A 14,962-nucleotide genomic window follows, 5' to 3' on the forward strand; every position below is an offset into this window, starting at 1 on the left:
TGGGAATAAGCCCTCATTTATCAAAGTTGGCCATTGGCATAATACCATGGAAATATTTGGAATAATTCTGTCTGCAGCACATTTTGAAGATGATAATAAAAGCTGAGTGTCATTAGCAACACCATCTTTGGATGCATAAATATTTATATCCCCTTGATGAAAAGGAAATACTACTCTAATTTAAAAAAAAAAAAAAAGAAGAAGAGGGAAGAAAAGGAAATAGCTGTGTGTTGTTAGCTTATCTACAGAGGACAACTTTTTCCTGTATCTGAAAATCTACCCACTGCCTCTCCCCATGCCCCCACCCACCCCAACAGTCTTCACTTTACTAGATTGTAAGATCAAAGTAGATGTTGGAAATGTTATTCAGATAAGATTTCAGCAGAACTTTACTGCCGCAAAAATCTTCTGGGTCACGTGTGCTCCTCTGTCTTTTTTGCGGGAAAGCAAGAAGGATGTGTTAGTGGGATGTACCATGAATATGACCTGCAGTGCACGCATTTTAAGATCTCTCCCCAGACCACAGGAGACGGTCTTATTCCCTCTACCAATCTGCAGGTTTAGAAAATCAATTTAACATACACAGGGTTTTAAAACAATTCCAAAAGATGAACAGAAGATGATGATTGCTGGGTTTGAGCCATAATGAATATGACCAGCTGTGGTATTGCAGAACTGAGTGGAGAAACACACACCTTGGGCCTTAGAAGAAACACCTCGACTTTGATACTCCCTCCCCCTGTTAGCATTACCTTAAGGTTCAGAACAGTGAGTTTTTGATTCGGCTGACCAGGCCTTAGATACTTCTAGAAGTTCACTTGGGATATAGCCAATACCTTTAACATGATTGGTTTTTGTCATTATATTCCCAGCGTTCAGCCTCTGCACAGTTTCATGCCTTCAAACCAAACTGTGGACACTTACAGTTTGATCCCAATTATGAAAATATTAAAGACTTTAGTTTTTATTCTTTTGGGGGAGGATATAATAGTGAGTTAATTAACTAGGACTGTCATTGCTAAGTACCACAGATTGGGTGGTTTACACAACAAAAAATTTATTTTCTCGTGGTTAGGGAGATTAGAAGTCCAAGATCATGGTGACCACAGGATTGTTTCTTCTGAGGCCTTCCTCCTTGGCCAGTATATGCCTGTCTTCTCCCAGTATCTTCACATAGTCCTTCCTTTGTATTTGTCTATATCCAGACTTCCTTTTCTTATAAGGATATCAGTCATATTTGATTGCAGTCCAACCTAATGAACTCATTTACCTAATGAACCTATTTACCTCTATAAAGGCTCTATCACCAAATACAATCACATCCTGAGTTATTGGGAGTTAGGACCCCAACATAGGAATTTTGTAATGGGAAGACACAATTCAGAACACGAAAAATAATATCCAAATTTGCTCAAAGGAAGAACAAATCTGAATCATCTCCTGCTGGCTCCATGATTTTCAAAGAAGAGCACATATAAAGACAGCATCTTTCTCAAGATACTGGACGGGTATGCTAAGAGTCCTTCATTTTCAACAGTGCCATTGGAACTGAGTGACAATGCTTATGCACAAGGGCCTGAACTCTGGAGCTTGAGTCAAAAATCATTCGCTCTTGGCTGAGGCTGTCATAATTTACTATTTATTTGGAATATAAATCATGTCTGCTGCAAAAGGATTAGAGGTGGTATATAATTCTAAATATATTGAAAAAGAGAAGAGTAATCATATGAAATATAGAGACAGAATAGATGTTACTAGCTAACTAGAAAGTGCTAAAGAATATAATTTGGCCTTAATTATTTTCTGAGTTTCCTGAAACAAAAGAAGACAGGGAGATATACTGAGATATGTCAACTTCATGGACTATTAAAAGAAAGCAGGCAAGCTTGCCTGCAGAGTAAATTCTTTTCTTTCTGGAACTAAACCCAAGGAGAAATTTATTGCGTGAGACATTTTGCAGAGACCTGAGTGAATTAAGAGTGTCAGATGTTGAATAAGGGATAGTGGATCATAAAATAGACAATGTCTTCAAACAGGTTTAATGAAAGTAATTATTTATAATAAAAACTGTCTTGTAGCTAACTTTCATGTTATAAGGGGAACATTTGGCATAATCCATAACTTCGGGGAAATAAAATCCTTCAGCAACTCCATTTTCCCTGTGATATTTGAAGGCACTGCTAGTGGAAGAAAGGAATCTCGAGATAGTGAATAAGCTACCACATTACAGCAAGGCCTGGTATTCTGTCTTGGGCCATGCCGGGCCATGTCTAGACATGATCTTGGCTTAGGAGCTACAAAACTGAAAGACTTTTCAAAAAAAATGCAGAGCTTTCTTTCTTTTATTTCTTCTCTCCTCTTCCTTCTCCCCCTATTTCTGCTTTTCTCTTCTTGGTTCCCAAGAGGCAGAGATTAGAAGAGGCAGTCCATAACATGACTGAATAAGAGCTGAATGGCTCTCAAGAATGGGATGCTATGTATCTGATGTAGCCAGCCTCCAAGATAGCCTCCCAGTGATCCTTGTCTTCTGGAATTCACGGCTTTTGTAATTCCCTCCCACATTGTATCAGGGTCAGTCTGTGTGACCAATAGGACACACCAGAGGTGATGGCATGTCATTTCAAGACAAGGTCATTTAAAACATGTGGCTTCCTGCTTGCTATCTGTATCCTCTTTCTTGGATCACTCTCTCTGGGGGAAACCAGTCACTGGGCCATGAACAGCCCCATGGAGCGGCCCATATGGCAAAGGCTTCCTGCCAGTAGCCATGAATGAGGTTCTAAGTTGGTTCTCCAGCCTGTCAAGCCTTCACATGACTACAGCCAAGGTCAATATCTTAACTGAGAGACCCTGAGCCAGAACCATCCAGCTGAACTACTCCCAAGTTCTGTGAGATATAAAACTTGTGATACGGTGTTGATAGGGTTCTGTGACCTACAGGAAGTGTGAGATAATAAATGTTTGTTGCATTGGGTTGCCAAACATTGGGCTAATGTGTAATCTGTAATAGGAAGTTAATAGCAGAATTCAGTTGCAAATTGTTTGCATTGCTGCAGTGGAAATACATTCTCTTTCCTGCTGAAATGCCAAAACCCCAGAGAAGATTTCCCTAATCATTCTATCTAAAATAACACCTCCACTCCCTTGGGCATGCACCCTACCCTTAATCTACTTTAGTTTCCTTCATAGTCCTTATCACACAAGCTATTACATTATATTTTTGTTTACTGCCTGCCTTTCTTTAAACGAAATAAGGTTCACAAGCATAGAGAATTGTTTGCTCTTTTCACATTTTCAGTACCTAAGAAAGCGCTTGGTACATAGTTGGAGCTCAGCAAATATTGGCTGAATAAGCTAAATGAGTAATAAAGTCTGTGATAATTGTTGGCCTACAATGCTGGGAGGAGCCAGTGCCACCAGAGGAAATGGCTTAAGAGATGACCGGAGGGAATCTGCTGAGAGCAGGGTCAGCCAGGATCCAAGGGATCCAGGTGGCAAGTAGTCTCTGTGTGGCTTTCCAGAAATTTCCTCGGGAAGAGAACTAACAGGCAGTAGTGACTCCAGAATTTCTATAAGGAGGTTTGGTTAGAAGGCAATCTGCTGGAGAATGAGTTCTCCTAGCCTCTTAAGGAAGGTTGAGAAAAGCTGAAGTGTCCATAACAAAGCGAGTGGTTTGATGGAGGCTTGGCTCTAGTCCTTCTGTGTAGTATCTGCTCCAGTAGTGGGTAGTATTGCCAGCGTGGATAGGTGAATGGACAGCTCTGTATGGACAGGACGGGCCTTTGAGGTTTTTGCCGTGTATATAGCACAGGAAATAATACCTACTCTATTTTGTGGTCCTTGTCAGTAAATCTAGATCCTGCTTCAGTTTGCTTGGAGTTGTCTTTGCTCTTTTTGTCTTTGAACGCACATCCAATCTGTAGGCAAATCCTTTTGGTGTTTTTCTCTGCCACCTTAGTTGAAACTAGCCTCATCTCTCATTCAGATTGTTGTCACAGTTTCCTAGCCAGCCTCCCTGCTCGGACCCTGGTGTCACTGTTAAAACACAAGGCCAGAGGCCACCCTTTAAAATATATCAGATTGGGGCGCCTGGGTGGCTTAGTCGGTTAAGCGTCCGACTTTCGCTTAGGTCATGATCTCGCGGTTCGTGGGTTCGGGCCCCGCGTCGGGCTCTGTGCTGACTGCCGGCTCAGAGCCTGGAGCCTGTTTCAGTCTGTGACTCCCTCTCTCTCTGACCCTCCCCTGCTCGCGCTGTCTCTCTCTCTGTCTCTCTCCTAGAAATAAATAAAACATTAAAAAAAATTAAAAAAAAAAATCAGATCGTATTATGTATTCTGTTTGAAATTCTCTAGCCTCATTGGAAATAAAAGCCAAACTCCTTACAATGGCACCAGCCTCACACAAGGGTCCCCATTACCTCTGAGACCCCGTCTTCCACCCCCTTGCGCCAGGCTTTCTGCCCCAGCCATGCTGGTCTCCTTGTCGTTCCTGGAACCAGCCATCAGGCTCTATGCTCCTGCCTCAGGGGCTCTGCATTTGCTTTTCCATCTGCCTGAATCACTCTTCCTGCAGATGTCCACACTGCCTGTTCCCTAAACATTCTCTTTCCTGCTTTCTTCTCCAATGTCACCTTTTCAGTGAAGACTTTTCCAAACATTCTTTTATTTTTATTTCGTTAAAAAATTTTTTAGAGAGAGAAAGAGTGCAAGTGGGGGAGAGGAACAGATGCAGAGAGAGAGAATCTTAAGCAAGTTCCATGTTCAGCATGGAGCCGGGTATGGGGCTTGATCCCATGACCCTAGGATCATGACCTGAGTTGAAATCAAGAGTTGGATGTTCAGTTGACTGAACCACCCAGGTGCCCCTGATCATTCTTCTAAAGATGAAAACCTCTTTACACTGGACTCCCCATCCTCCTTCCTTGCTGTATTCTACACCACACAGAACTTCTCATCCTCATTGATATCCACCTTCTTAACCACACACACACACACACACACACACACACACACACACACGTATATACACACAAATGTAATTCATTTATTTTATTTTGTTATTTGTCTGCCTCTAACAGACAAGTGCCTTTCAAAATTGAATCTGAGGATTCTGTTAAAATGCTGAGTGTGAATCTTTAATATCCCAGGTGTTGGTGATGCTGTTGACTCATGAACCATACATTGATAAGCAAATTTCTAGAACTGTGCTGTCCAATGCAGCCTCACTACCACACGTTTCGTCGTGTTAAAATTTACTAACATTAAATACATTTATTTTTATTTTTTTAAATTTTCTTAATGTGTATTTATGAGTGTAAGAGAGAGAGACACATACACACACAGCACAAGCAGGGGAGGGATATATGGAGAGAGGGAACACCAAATCCTGAAGCAGGCCCCAGGCTCCAAGTTGTCAGCACAGAGCCTGATGTGGGACTCAAACTCATGAACCACGAGATCATGACCTGAGCCCAAGTTGGATGCTCAACCAACTGAGCCACCCAGGCGCCCCAACATTATATAAAATTTAATATTCAGTTCCTCAGTCAGGGTAGCCACACCTCAGATGGTCACTAATCACATGTGACTGGTAGTTACCTTACATACAAGACAGCACAGATACAGAACATTTTATTACTACTCGAAGTTCAAATAGGTAGCCCTACCCTAAAACTACTCTATATGGTAGCCACATCTGATTATTTAAATGTAAATTAATCAAAATTAGATAAAATTTTTCTTTTTTTTATTTTTTAGAAAGAGAGCATGCAAGTAGGGGGGGTGTGTGTGGGAGAGAGAGAGAGAGAGAGAGAGAATCCCAAGCAGGCTTTATGCTCAGTGCAGAGCCCACAGTGGGAATCAATCCTATGACCCTGGGGTTATGACCTCAGCCAAAATTAAGAGTCACTCATCCAACTGAGCTACATAGGCACCCCAAAATGAGATAAAATTTTAAAATCAGTTTTTTCATTGTGTGAGTTCATTTCAAGTACTCAATAGCCACATGTGGCTAGTGGCTGCTCCGCCGGTGGACAGCAGAGATACAGACTATTTCTATCGCCACAGAAAGTCCTGTTGGATGGGATGGCTTTAGAATCCAAGCTCTATGAGGTCATGGAGTTTTGTCTGTCTAGTTCAGGCACTGGTCCATCTCCAGTGCCTAACACAATAGAATCCTTAAATTGGCCTTCAAGAAATATTTGTTGATTTGAATCGAAATGCCATTTACATTTTTGTCTTCCCTGAACAGATAATGAGTGTCTTGAGGGCAGAACTTGTGTTTGCTTTTCATTATTTCTCCAACATCTATTGATGGAAGACCTTCAATCAACATTCACTGGATTGAATGTTCAGAACACTTTAAACTTTCCAGCTCCTGAGGGATCAATGTGTTTCCACATACATATAGTTAACTGGGCACAGGTAGAGACTCTCGTTTGTGACTCTAGTCTTTCTTCATAGTCAGACATGGAGAGGGCCCAAGGGTTGCTGCCTTTTACTCTTTAAAAAAATTTTTTTTAAATGTTTTATTTATTTCTGAGAGGGAGACAGCATGAGCAGGGGAGGGTCAGAGAGAGAGGGAGACACAGAATCTGAATTAGGCTCCAGGCTCTGAGCTAGCTCTCAGCACAGACCCCGACGCGGGGCTCGAACCCACGAACCGTGAGATCATGACCTGAGCTGAAGTCGGACGTTCAACCGACAGAGCCATGCAGGCACCTCATCTTCCTTTTACTCTTTGGGAGAAGAACTGCTCAAGTCAGCTGCGGCAATCAGTCCTTCTGGTATCCCTGAGCTGGTGCAAACTCTGATCTGAACAAACTACACCCAACAGGCCCTCTCTTCCTGTGCAGTACTCCACACTTCCACATGTGCCACCTAAAAAAAGGTACTTCATTCTAAAATAGTAGCAACATAAGACCTACATCAAGTGTTTCTTTGAGATCTTTAGACCATTTCACATCTTGAGCACTTTAATTTGTCCCTTTCCATAATCAGATCTAACTGCTCTGTGCAAAAGAAAACACTAAGAGGCAGCACATACAAAAATTTAGCTGTGTTCTTTGGAAATTATTTCCCTAGAATGCTGGCTACTTGATTATCAATGGTATTCATCCAGCTCTATTTTTTTTCCAGAGAAAAGGTCTGGCTAGAGAATTTTAAAATCAGTACAAAAGATACATTTCACTACTACCACATTGGAAAAAATATTGTGTTTGGCAAAGAGGAGACTTTGGGATGCCACCAATAAATATCCTCATGTTCAGTCTCAGTAACCAGAACTGGGAAGGAAAATCAGGCCATGAAGTCCTGTCTGCGTCCTAATTCAGATGGGTTATTTATCTCCTTGGCTTTCTCTTCCTGCATTTCAATTTTATTGGCAGAGTCAAATGTCTTTTTTGTCCTCATTCCAGCATCGGTAGAATATCTTTATTCTTTTATTCTTTTTAGTTGGACAGACTGGCAAGATTTAGAGTAATTTTGACAAAAAGAGAGGGCAGATGCAATGCTCAATATTTTTGATAGATGCAGCTCCATTGCTGTTTTGTTCTGGGCCTTGAAGCTAATGTGTCTCATAGAGCTAAATAAAATATGAAGCAAGTGAGTGTTTCAAGAACACCAGAAACTTTTATGAGATAGCATCAGTGTTGGGTGATCCTTGACTAAATATATACACATGTGTGTATGTATACTTATCTATCTATCTATCTATCTACCTACCTACCTATCATCTATAATCTATCTATCTATGTATCTATCAGCTATGTTTTATATGAAAATCAGCCCACCATATAAAATATGAACAATGATAATACGTCCAAAAGCTTAACTCCTTCCCCACAATGTTGTCAAATCCTCTAGTACAGAAATTAAGCGACACTTCCAAACATTCAAAGAAAATCAGTGCCAGAGGCAGGAAGCAAATTCAGGACTGTCCAGTCCAAATCTGATAATAAATTGACTTGATCAGACCTGAGTGTGTTATAAAAGTTTAAAGGAAATCTTTCCTCTATGTGTCTATAATATGTGCCAGGGCAGAGTTGGTCAGTGTCTCCGTGTTTGCTCTTGTGGGGTCTGTAGAGTGGGGCTTTTTCTTAGTATGAAACCAGATTGAAGTTCTGCTACCATGGAGACTTCTAGATCAAGAGAAATGCTGAGGGAGACATTAAGAATTTATTTTAGAAATCCCCTTGGAGACATCCCAAATGCTGGACCAAGGTAAATTCAGGGACATTTGGAACCAGTCAATACAGATTGGGGTAGTGGGAAGGAAAATTAGGAAAATGGTCTGCAAGTGGGTCTTCTCTTTATTCTGATTCTGCTAAGTCAGAAGGATGGTGGCTGAAAGCAGTTTTCTGGAGGATTAGGTGTTCAGATGTGCATAAATCCTACTGAAGTTAGCTGCTTGACATTAACATGAAGCAGACGTAAGTTATTCCTATGCTAATGATATTTTGGAATACAATCAACGATATCTAGAGCTTTCCTACCACACGATCCATGTCTATCACATCCATTACAACCCAAACAAAATGGAAAGGGTTTACTTTTCAGTTCTATAATGCAATGGGACCAGCAGGTATTACCATGACAAGGCAAACTGAAATGTGAAATCTCTAATTACAATCCTTCCAACTGAAGCCGGAATACTTGTAAAATGAAATACAATGTTTTGAAAATTCAGCTATTTGTATTTCCAGTCCCTTACTGGACATATAGGAAGAATATATTTGGGCATTAAAAACAAGACAAAATACCTACAAATCCCTTGTGCCTGTGATGTTCTGGTAGAAAGAAAATGTCATAAAGAACCTTGACACCTTTCTCTAAGTGGTGTTTGAAATTATTGGACCACATCTATTAGAGGACTTATCTGTAGTTTTTATAACAGTTTTCAAAAACTTGCTGTCACTCATCATTTACCTGAGGGTTCCTGGATTCTACCAGGAACACAATTTATCATTATAAATGCTGCACAAGCAGAAAGATTCACGCAAAAGAGGAGGAGATTATGAGTGATGAGCGGACATCTACAGAGAGACCATGAAGTTTTTGGTTGGCCCTCAAACCCCTCCAAATTTGTTAAACTTATCGTTTATAGTTAGAGAGTAATTAAGTCTCTGCCTACAGTTAGGAATTCACCTGCCAGGAGTAGAGTGGACCTCTGCGCTCTTCCAGATTGAGGCTCTTTATTTTTCCAGGATCATCTCCAAAAACGTTCCATGTTCCTGACCAAAATTAACGTTTGTGCTCCAGCAGTGATATTTTCTGACTTCTGCTGGCCTCTGTGGTTGGACACTGGGCTATCCACACTGAGTAATGTTGCCAAGATGGCCTTTGAAATCACCAGAGGCCCCCACAGGGACACATCTCCTCTGACAATAGCCATACAACACAAGAGTGGCCAACCCATGTTGTGTGCACAACTAAAAACAAAAACAAACCCCAACAAACAGGATTAAAAAGAATAGAGAATGCAAACCTGAATTTATATTTCATCAGTTGCTACACGAAACGTACTGGGCAGGGCTATGCAAAAGGGAGACAGGTACGTGAAATCGATCCCACTTGAAGTCAAGAAAGAGTAAGCTTTTAACAAGTTTAAACATTTGCATCCACTGTCACCATAAGAAGTACCAGCGGTGACTCAGTTTCAGCCAAAGGAGACTTTCAGCCAGATTTCCCCAAGACAGTTCTTGGATTTCAGTTACCTCCAAGGTTTAACACTGGGCTCCCAAGCCCTGGAGAGGAACTTTGCTATGGAGCAGCTGATACAGTTCTTTGCATTGTTCAGAAAATCGGGTAAGAAAGGTCACTTTTCTTCCTGGACGGAACAAGCTATTGACTGCGAGCAATTAGGTATCTGAGCCACAAGGCCAACGACATTAACGTGAGCGAAGTTAAAAAAACAGAAACACTTCAGCACTGGAGCGCATGTGGCTTTTCTTTTTGTAAACACAAAAGGAGTCCTTACATAACTTGATCACCTTCAAGACCATTTTGCCACGTGCATTTGGGATCAAACACAAGTTTGAAAAGGAAGGGAGGCTAAGGCTCTCCCGTGGCACTCTTTGTACTTCCCATCGCTTTCCTGTGTGCACTATTTTCAAAAGAAACATTACGCACAGCAGCCCTAAGGCGGTGGCACCAGTGAAACAATGCCAGTTTGGAAATCCAGAGGAGACTCTGGTTTTCATTATGTGAGCAAGAGGTCATTCATTACTTAAGTGCTTCTCTCTCTCTTTCTCTCTCTCTTTTTTTTTCCTTTAAATCTACAGCCTTTGGTCTCCAACCTTCCAGTGCATCCGTGGTTGTTATTCTTTGGGTATTTTAAAATTATGAACATAGAGCCAACTGGAGTCTCACAGTCCAACTTGCTAATGGAAAGCCTTTGTGGCGCAGACACCATTCATATATATCAGCTCTGTCGTAAATCGCATATTGGCCCCTATGAGAACGAGAGGAATGGTGTGAATTCTCCCTCTCTGGTTCTTCTACTCAGAGCGGAATCTGTTCAGCAAAATGATCTCTTTAGGGGCTTTCCTAAGTGGATAGGGAGCATGAAAACCCAGCACTTCTCACATTTCTCCATTATTAGAGGGAGGGATTGCAAAATGAAGAATTGTACAGTTGAATCCAATGCATTAGGGTAGTTATCCTGTAAGCAGGAAAAGTGTCAAATTCGACAACGGCAATTATATCTACTTTGGTCTCCATCTCCAAAGGAAAGGCTTGGAGATAAAACAAGAAGGGCCATTTATCAGTTGAGACAGTTTTGTCCCGTTATCTACTTTCTCAGAAATGAAAAAGACCATGATAAGTTTGTTTAAATTCTCAGGGTAAACACTCATGAAGAATACATTATTGATGTGAAACCTGGAATTAAAGAAATTATTTATAGAGGGTGGCTGTGTTCATTAGTGGTGGTAGAAGACCGGAGAAAGAGGAAGTGCTAATGACTGGTTAATCTTTGTAGTTAGAAATCCTCTCTTTCCCTCTATCTTTTGCATGCTTATCTGGAAATGGACTTAATATGCCTTCTCAGACGTTGGAAGACATTTGGGGCCTGAACAACCGCAAGGATGGCTGTGTCTTACTGCAGTGACACAGAAATTAAAACCTTCCTACCACCCGTGCATTTCCTGATGGCTTTCGTCATTTAGTGTATTCTTAACTTTGGCAGACGATTTCACATTCACAAGCCCGGTAATGTTTGAGGTTTCCAAGAACCCATCCTCAGTGAATTTACAAACAGAATCCATTTGTTGCCAATTTTAATGGCTACTTAATCAATTTTACTTGGGCCGTCCCTTATTGTTGACATTACCGAAATGCAATAAAGGGGCATGGTAAATTGAGAAGCCTTGATTATTCTGACCGTTCAGAGTAACATGTAACAATTGGAGTGGTTCCAAAGAGCGCCCATGTGGGCTGGAGAATCCAAGGATAACTGAGGGAGGGGGCTTCTATCATCCTCTCCCTGTGCTAGATTCTGGAGAAATCATGACCAGAAGTTCACAGGCATGGGGCCGTGCTTGAATTGTTACTGTGTATGCCATTTGGGAGGACAGTCAAGCTTCTTGAGGTTCCTCAGAGTTTGTCCAAGAAATTATGTTTCTGTTGGTCTTACAGAATGTCCCCACTCTTTAAAGTGTATATATATAGTGTGTGTGTGTGTGTGTGTGTGTGTGTGTTTAAGTGTATGTGTACCCAGGAGTTAATCTGTGGGATGATGTTAGAACAGAACAGAACTTGCTCTTTCTGTATAAATACCTCAAAGCAATGACAAAGATAACCTATAGTTAATATTATGATAATGTTAACCTGTGGTAAGGAGAAATCACTTCATTAACCTTATCAAGTACTGTGTTCCTGAGTGGGGTCCATGTACGCTGTTTTAGATGTTCAAGTGCACCATGGCTTGTGATGCTCCCCTTGACGGAGTTATAAAATCCAGCTCCAGGGTCTTCCCCTCCGAGAAGAGTCCCTAAGTTTTTACTTCTCTCCACAGGGTGACGAAAATTACTTCTTGGGTAAACCCAATCAGGGAAAGACTCTTAGTGCTACCACAGCGTCTGGCACATGTGAAGTTCTTAGTAAATATTTGTTGGATGAATAAATGGAAGGATGTTGCCTCTCTCCTTTTTATAATCCCCCTTCTACAACTCATTCCATGATAGTATAATTATTTGATCTGAGGTTCCACCTAAAGATATGACCTCTTATCCACCCAGATCCTATCATAGTACCAGCTTGATAAACTTTGGAGGGGTTGAAAGTTGCTGGGTACTGTCTGCGCCTTCAGAAGAAAATGACTGGCACTCCCTGGGCATCCTCTGTTCATGGAGAATGGCTGCAATTTCTTGTCTCCATCACACGTTGATCATCATGGACCAGAATAGAGTTGAGACATACTGATCTCATCAGTGTAAAATCCAGTAGCTCATGACAGCAAAGAGAACCATTCCACCGTATGGAAATGACTAGATTGGAAATATTTAGGTCAAGCTTTTTTTGTTTTTTTGTTTTTAATGATCTTCAAGGCCACCCTTGATACCTGGATGGTGCTGGTTGCTAACACCTGAGCAAGAATCCAGAGCTTAAAGGGAGCCTTCCTGGGTGGTTCACAAGACCAGCATCCTAGCTGCAGGCAGACATTTCCTCGGATAGCTCTGCTGGAGATGCCACATAATGCTGGTGACAGACAGGAACTGGGCCACCTCCAGCTCTCAAATGGAGATGTTCTTTCATCCCAGGTGGTTTTAACAGATCCTAGGTGATCCAGTGGCTTGAAGGTGGGGAGAAAGCCTCTACAAAATCGACCGGTGGCTTTAGGAGATAATGGTGCACCAGCAAAAAAAAGGAGGAATAGTCGCATCTCAGGTACATCCCGGATAGGGTGTCCCCAATCTGAGTGTCTGTGGGAATATTTCTTTCACCCAGGTGAACAGCTTGCCCCCACCCCCCCCCCNGTAGCTAACCGTGCTATCAGTTAATGTGACAGTCATGAAGCAGCTGACACAGGATGTGAGGAAGGCTGGGACAAACACATTTAAAATCAATATCTCTTAAAACCTTTTTACTGGTCAAGGCTGAAATGTGCCATTCATCTATCAGTACTTGCATTCTGCCCTATTGATTTCTCAGATCCAAAGGTGTGGGCGAGTAGAGATTTGGTATTTATTTTTTTCCAACGNTAGGATGTGAGGAAGGCTGAGGACAAACACATTGAAAATCAATATCTCTTAAAACCTTTTTACTTGTCAAGGCTGAAATGTGCCATTCATCTATCAGTACTTGCATTCTGCCCTATTGATTTCTCAGATCTAAAGGTGTGGGCGAGTAGAGATTTGGTATTTATTTTTTTCCAACGGGATGATAATTTCTCCTTTTAGATCAAATTGCCATATTGGCCTTCTAGGTTTTAATGCTCTAAGACTTTTTCAAAGCTTTAGAACAACCAATAGCATACTTTTGAAGATTACTCCAATGTTTGTACCAGGGCCACGGGAAGTACATTCAGGTCCACAGTTCTGAAATCTGGAAACCTCTGAAAGAATAGAAGATATTTTTCATTATGTTTGGTATAGGTTAATTTGGTGACAAAAGCTGACCTGAATGGATGCAAGGCTATTTACATCTGTAATAATCTTACGTAGTGTGACTATTTGTACCTATTGCTATGGAACACTAACATGTTGACTCAGGGTGCTGCTCTAGACTGTGCTAGAGGTATTCCAAAATACACCACAGGTAACTTCCTTAGATATAAAAAAAATTATGAATTCCAAAATACATCTGACTCCAGGAATTTAGCTTAAGGAATTGAAGACCTAAACCAAACTGTGAAGGTAATGATTTTTCAACCACTTCCTAATTTTCAGCCAAAGTCACTGAACCAAGGGAAATGACACAAATCATGGATGCAGCTTTAAAGGGACAAAAACTGTAGTGACCCGACTTGCTCTCTACTTCAGCAGAAGGCTCTTGTTCACCCTTGAGTGTCCCGCTCTGAACACCACGTTCCTCTGGCCAGGGTATTAAATGAGGCTTAACCCAATTACCAACATATTGCTTTATTTCTTGGTGGTAGTAAATTAAGGCTTTCTAGATTCATACAGCACGCAGTGATTGAACATTAGAAATAAAAAAAAAAAACAATGAGCATTCATTTTTGCAGAGGCAGGAAGGAAGCAATGTTTTAAAACAGATAGATTTCTTAGCGAGGCCTGGTGCTTGGTCTCTAAAAAATCTGCTGAGCTATTTCCCCAGTGACCTCTGCCATAGATTCACACCCCCAGTGGAGACAAAGTGGATGAAGAGAAGACGGGGGACAAGGAGAGACCGGGAAAGACAGCACGTGCTGGGCAATGAGTGTGCAAGTCAGCTTTGACTCATGTTTAGAAGACAGTTTAGGTGATGTGGTCAGGTGAGGGTGATAAAGATATTTGTCCTAGGGCACCTGTTCTCTGGTTCAGGGAGCCATTTTGGATCTTCCTTCTTATTCTGAGAGTTATTAAAATACCACTTGGAAGACCCTAATGCCAAAGGTTAGGGACAAGCCTTTGTTGACTCTCAAATTCTGAAATTTTAGACAGGGTCACAAGTCACAGTGCATGGGAATGCTACCTTCCACCTCATTCATGGCTCTAAACTCTGTACTATCACTGGATACTATTTCCTGCCAAGCAATTCATTCCCTCCCCCGCCCCGTCCCCCCATGGCACATAGTCTTGATTGCACACTAAGTTGTGGAGGATGTTGACTGGAGAGGAGGTCATGTCATATGATGCATGAAAGAAACCTCCTGGGCAGAGGCCACCTCATTCTATCTTCTCCTTCCCAATAGAAGACAAAGAAACACGGGGAGTCTGCAATGGGAGTACAGCTGTTGAGTTGTGTGTGAGCTTGATGGGAAACAAATTCTACATACTTGGCTTGGAGATGCAGAGGTTCTGGGC

The sequence above is a fragment of the Crocuta crocuta genome, unplaced genomic scaffold (genome assembly GCF_008692635.1).
Source record: "Crocuta crocuta isolate KB4526 unplaced genomic scaffold, BGI_CrCroc_1.0 scaffold51, whole genome shotgun sequence".
Classification (NCBI taxonomy): domain Eukaryota; kingdom Metazoa; phylum Chordata; class Mammalia; order Carnivora; family Hyaenidae; genus Crocuta; species Crocuta crocuta.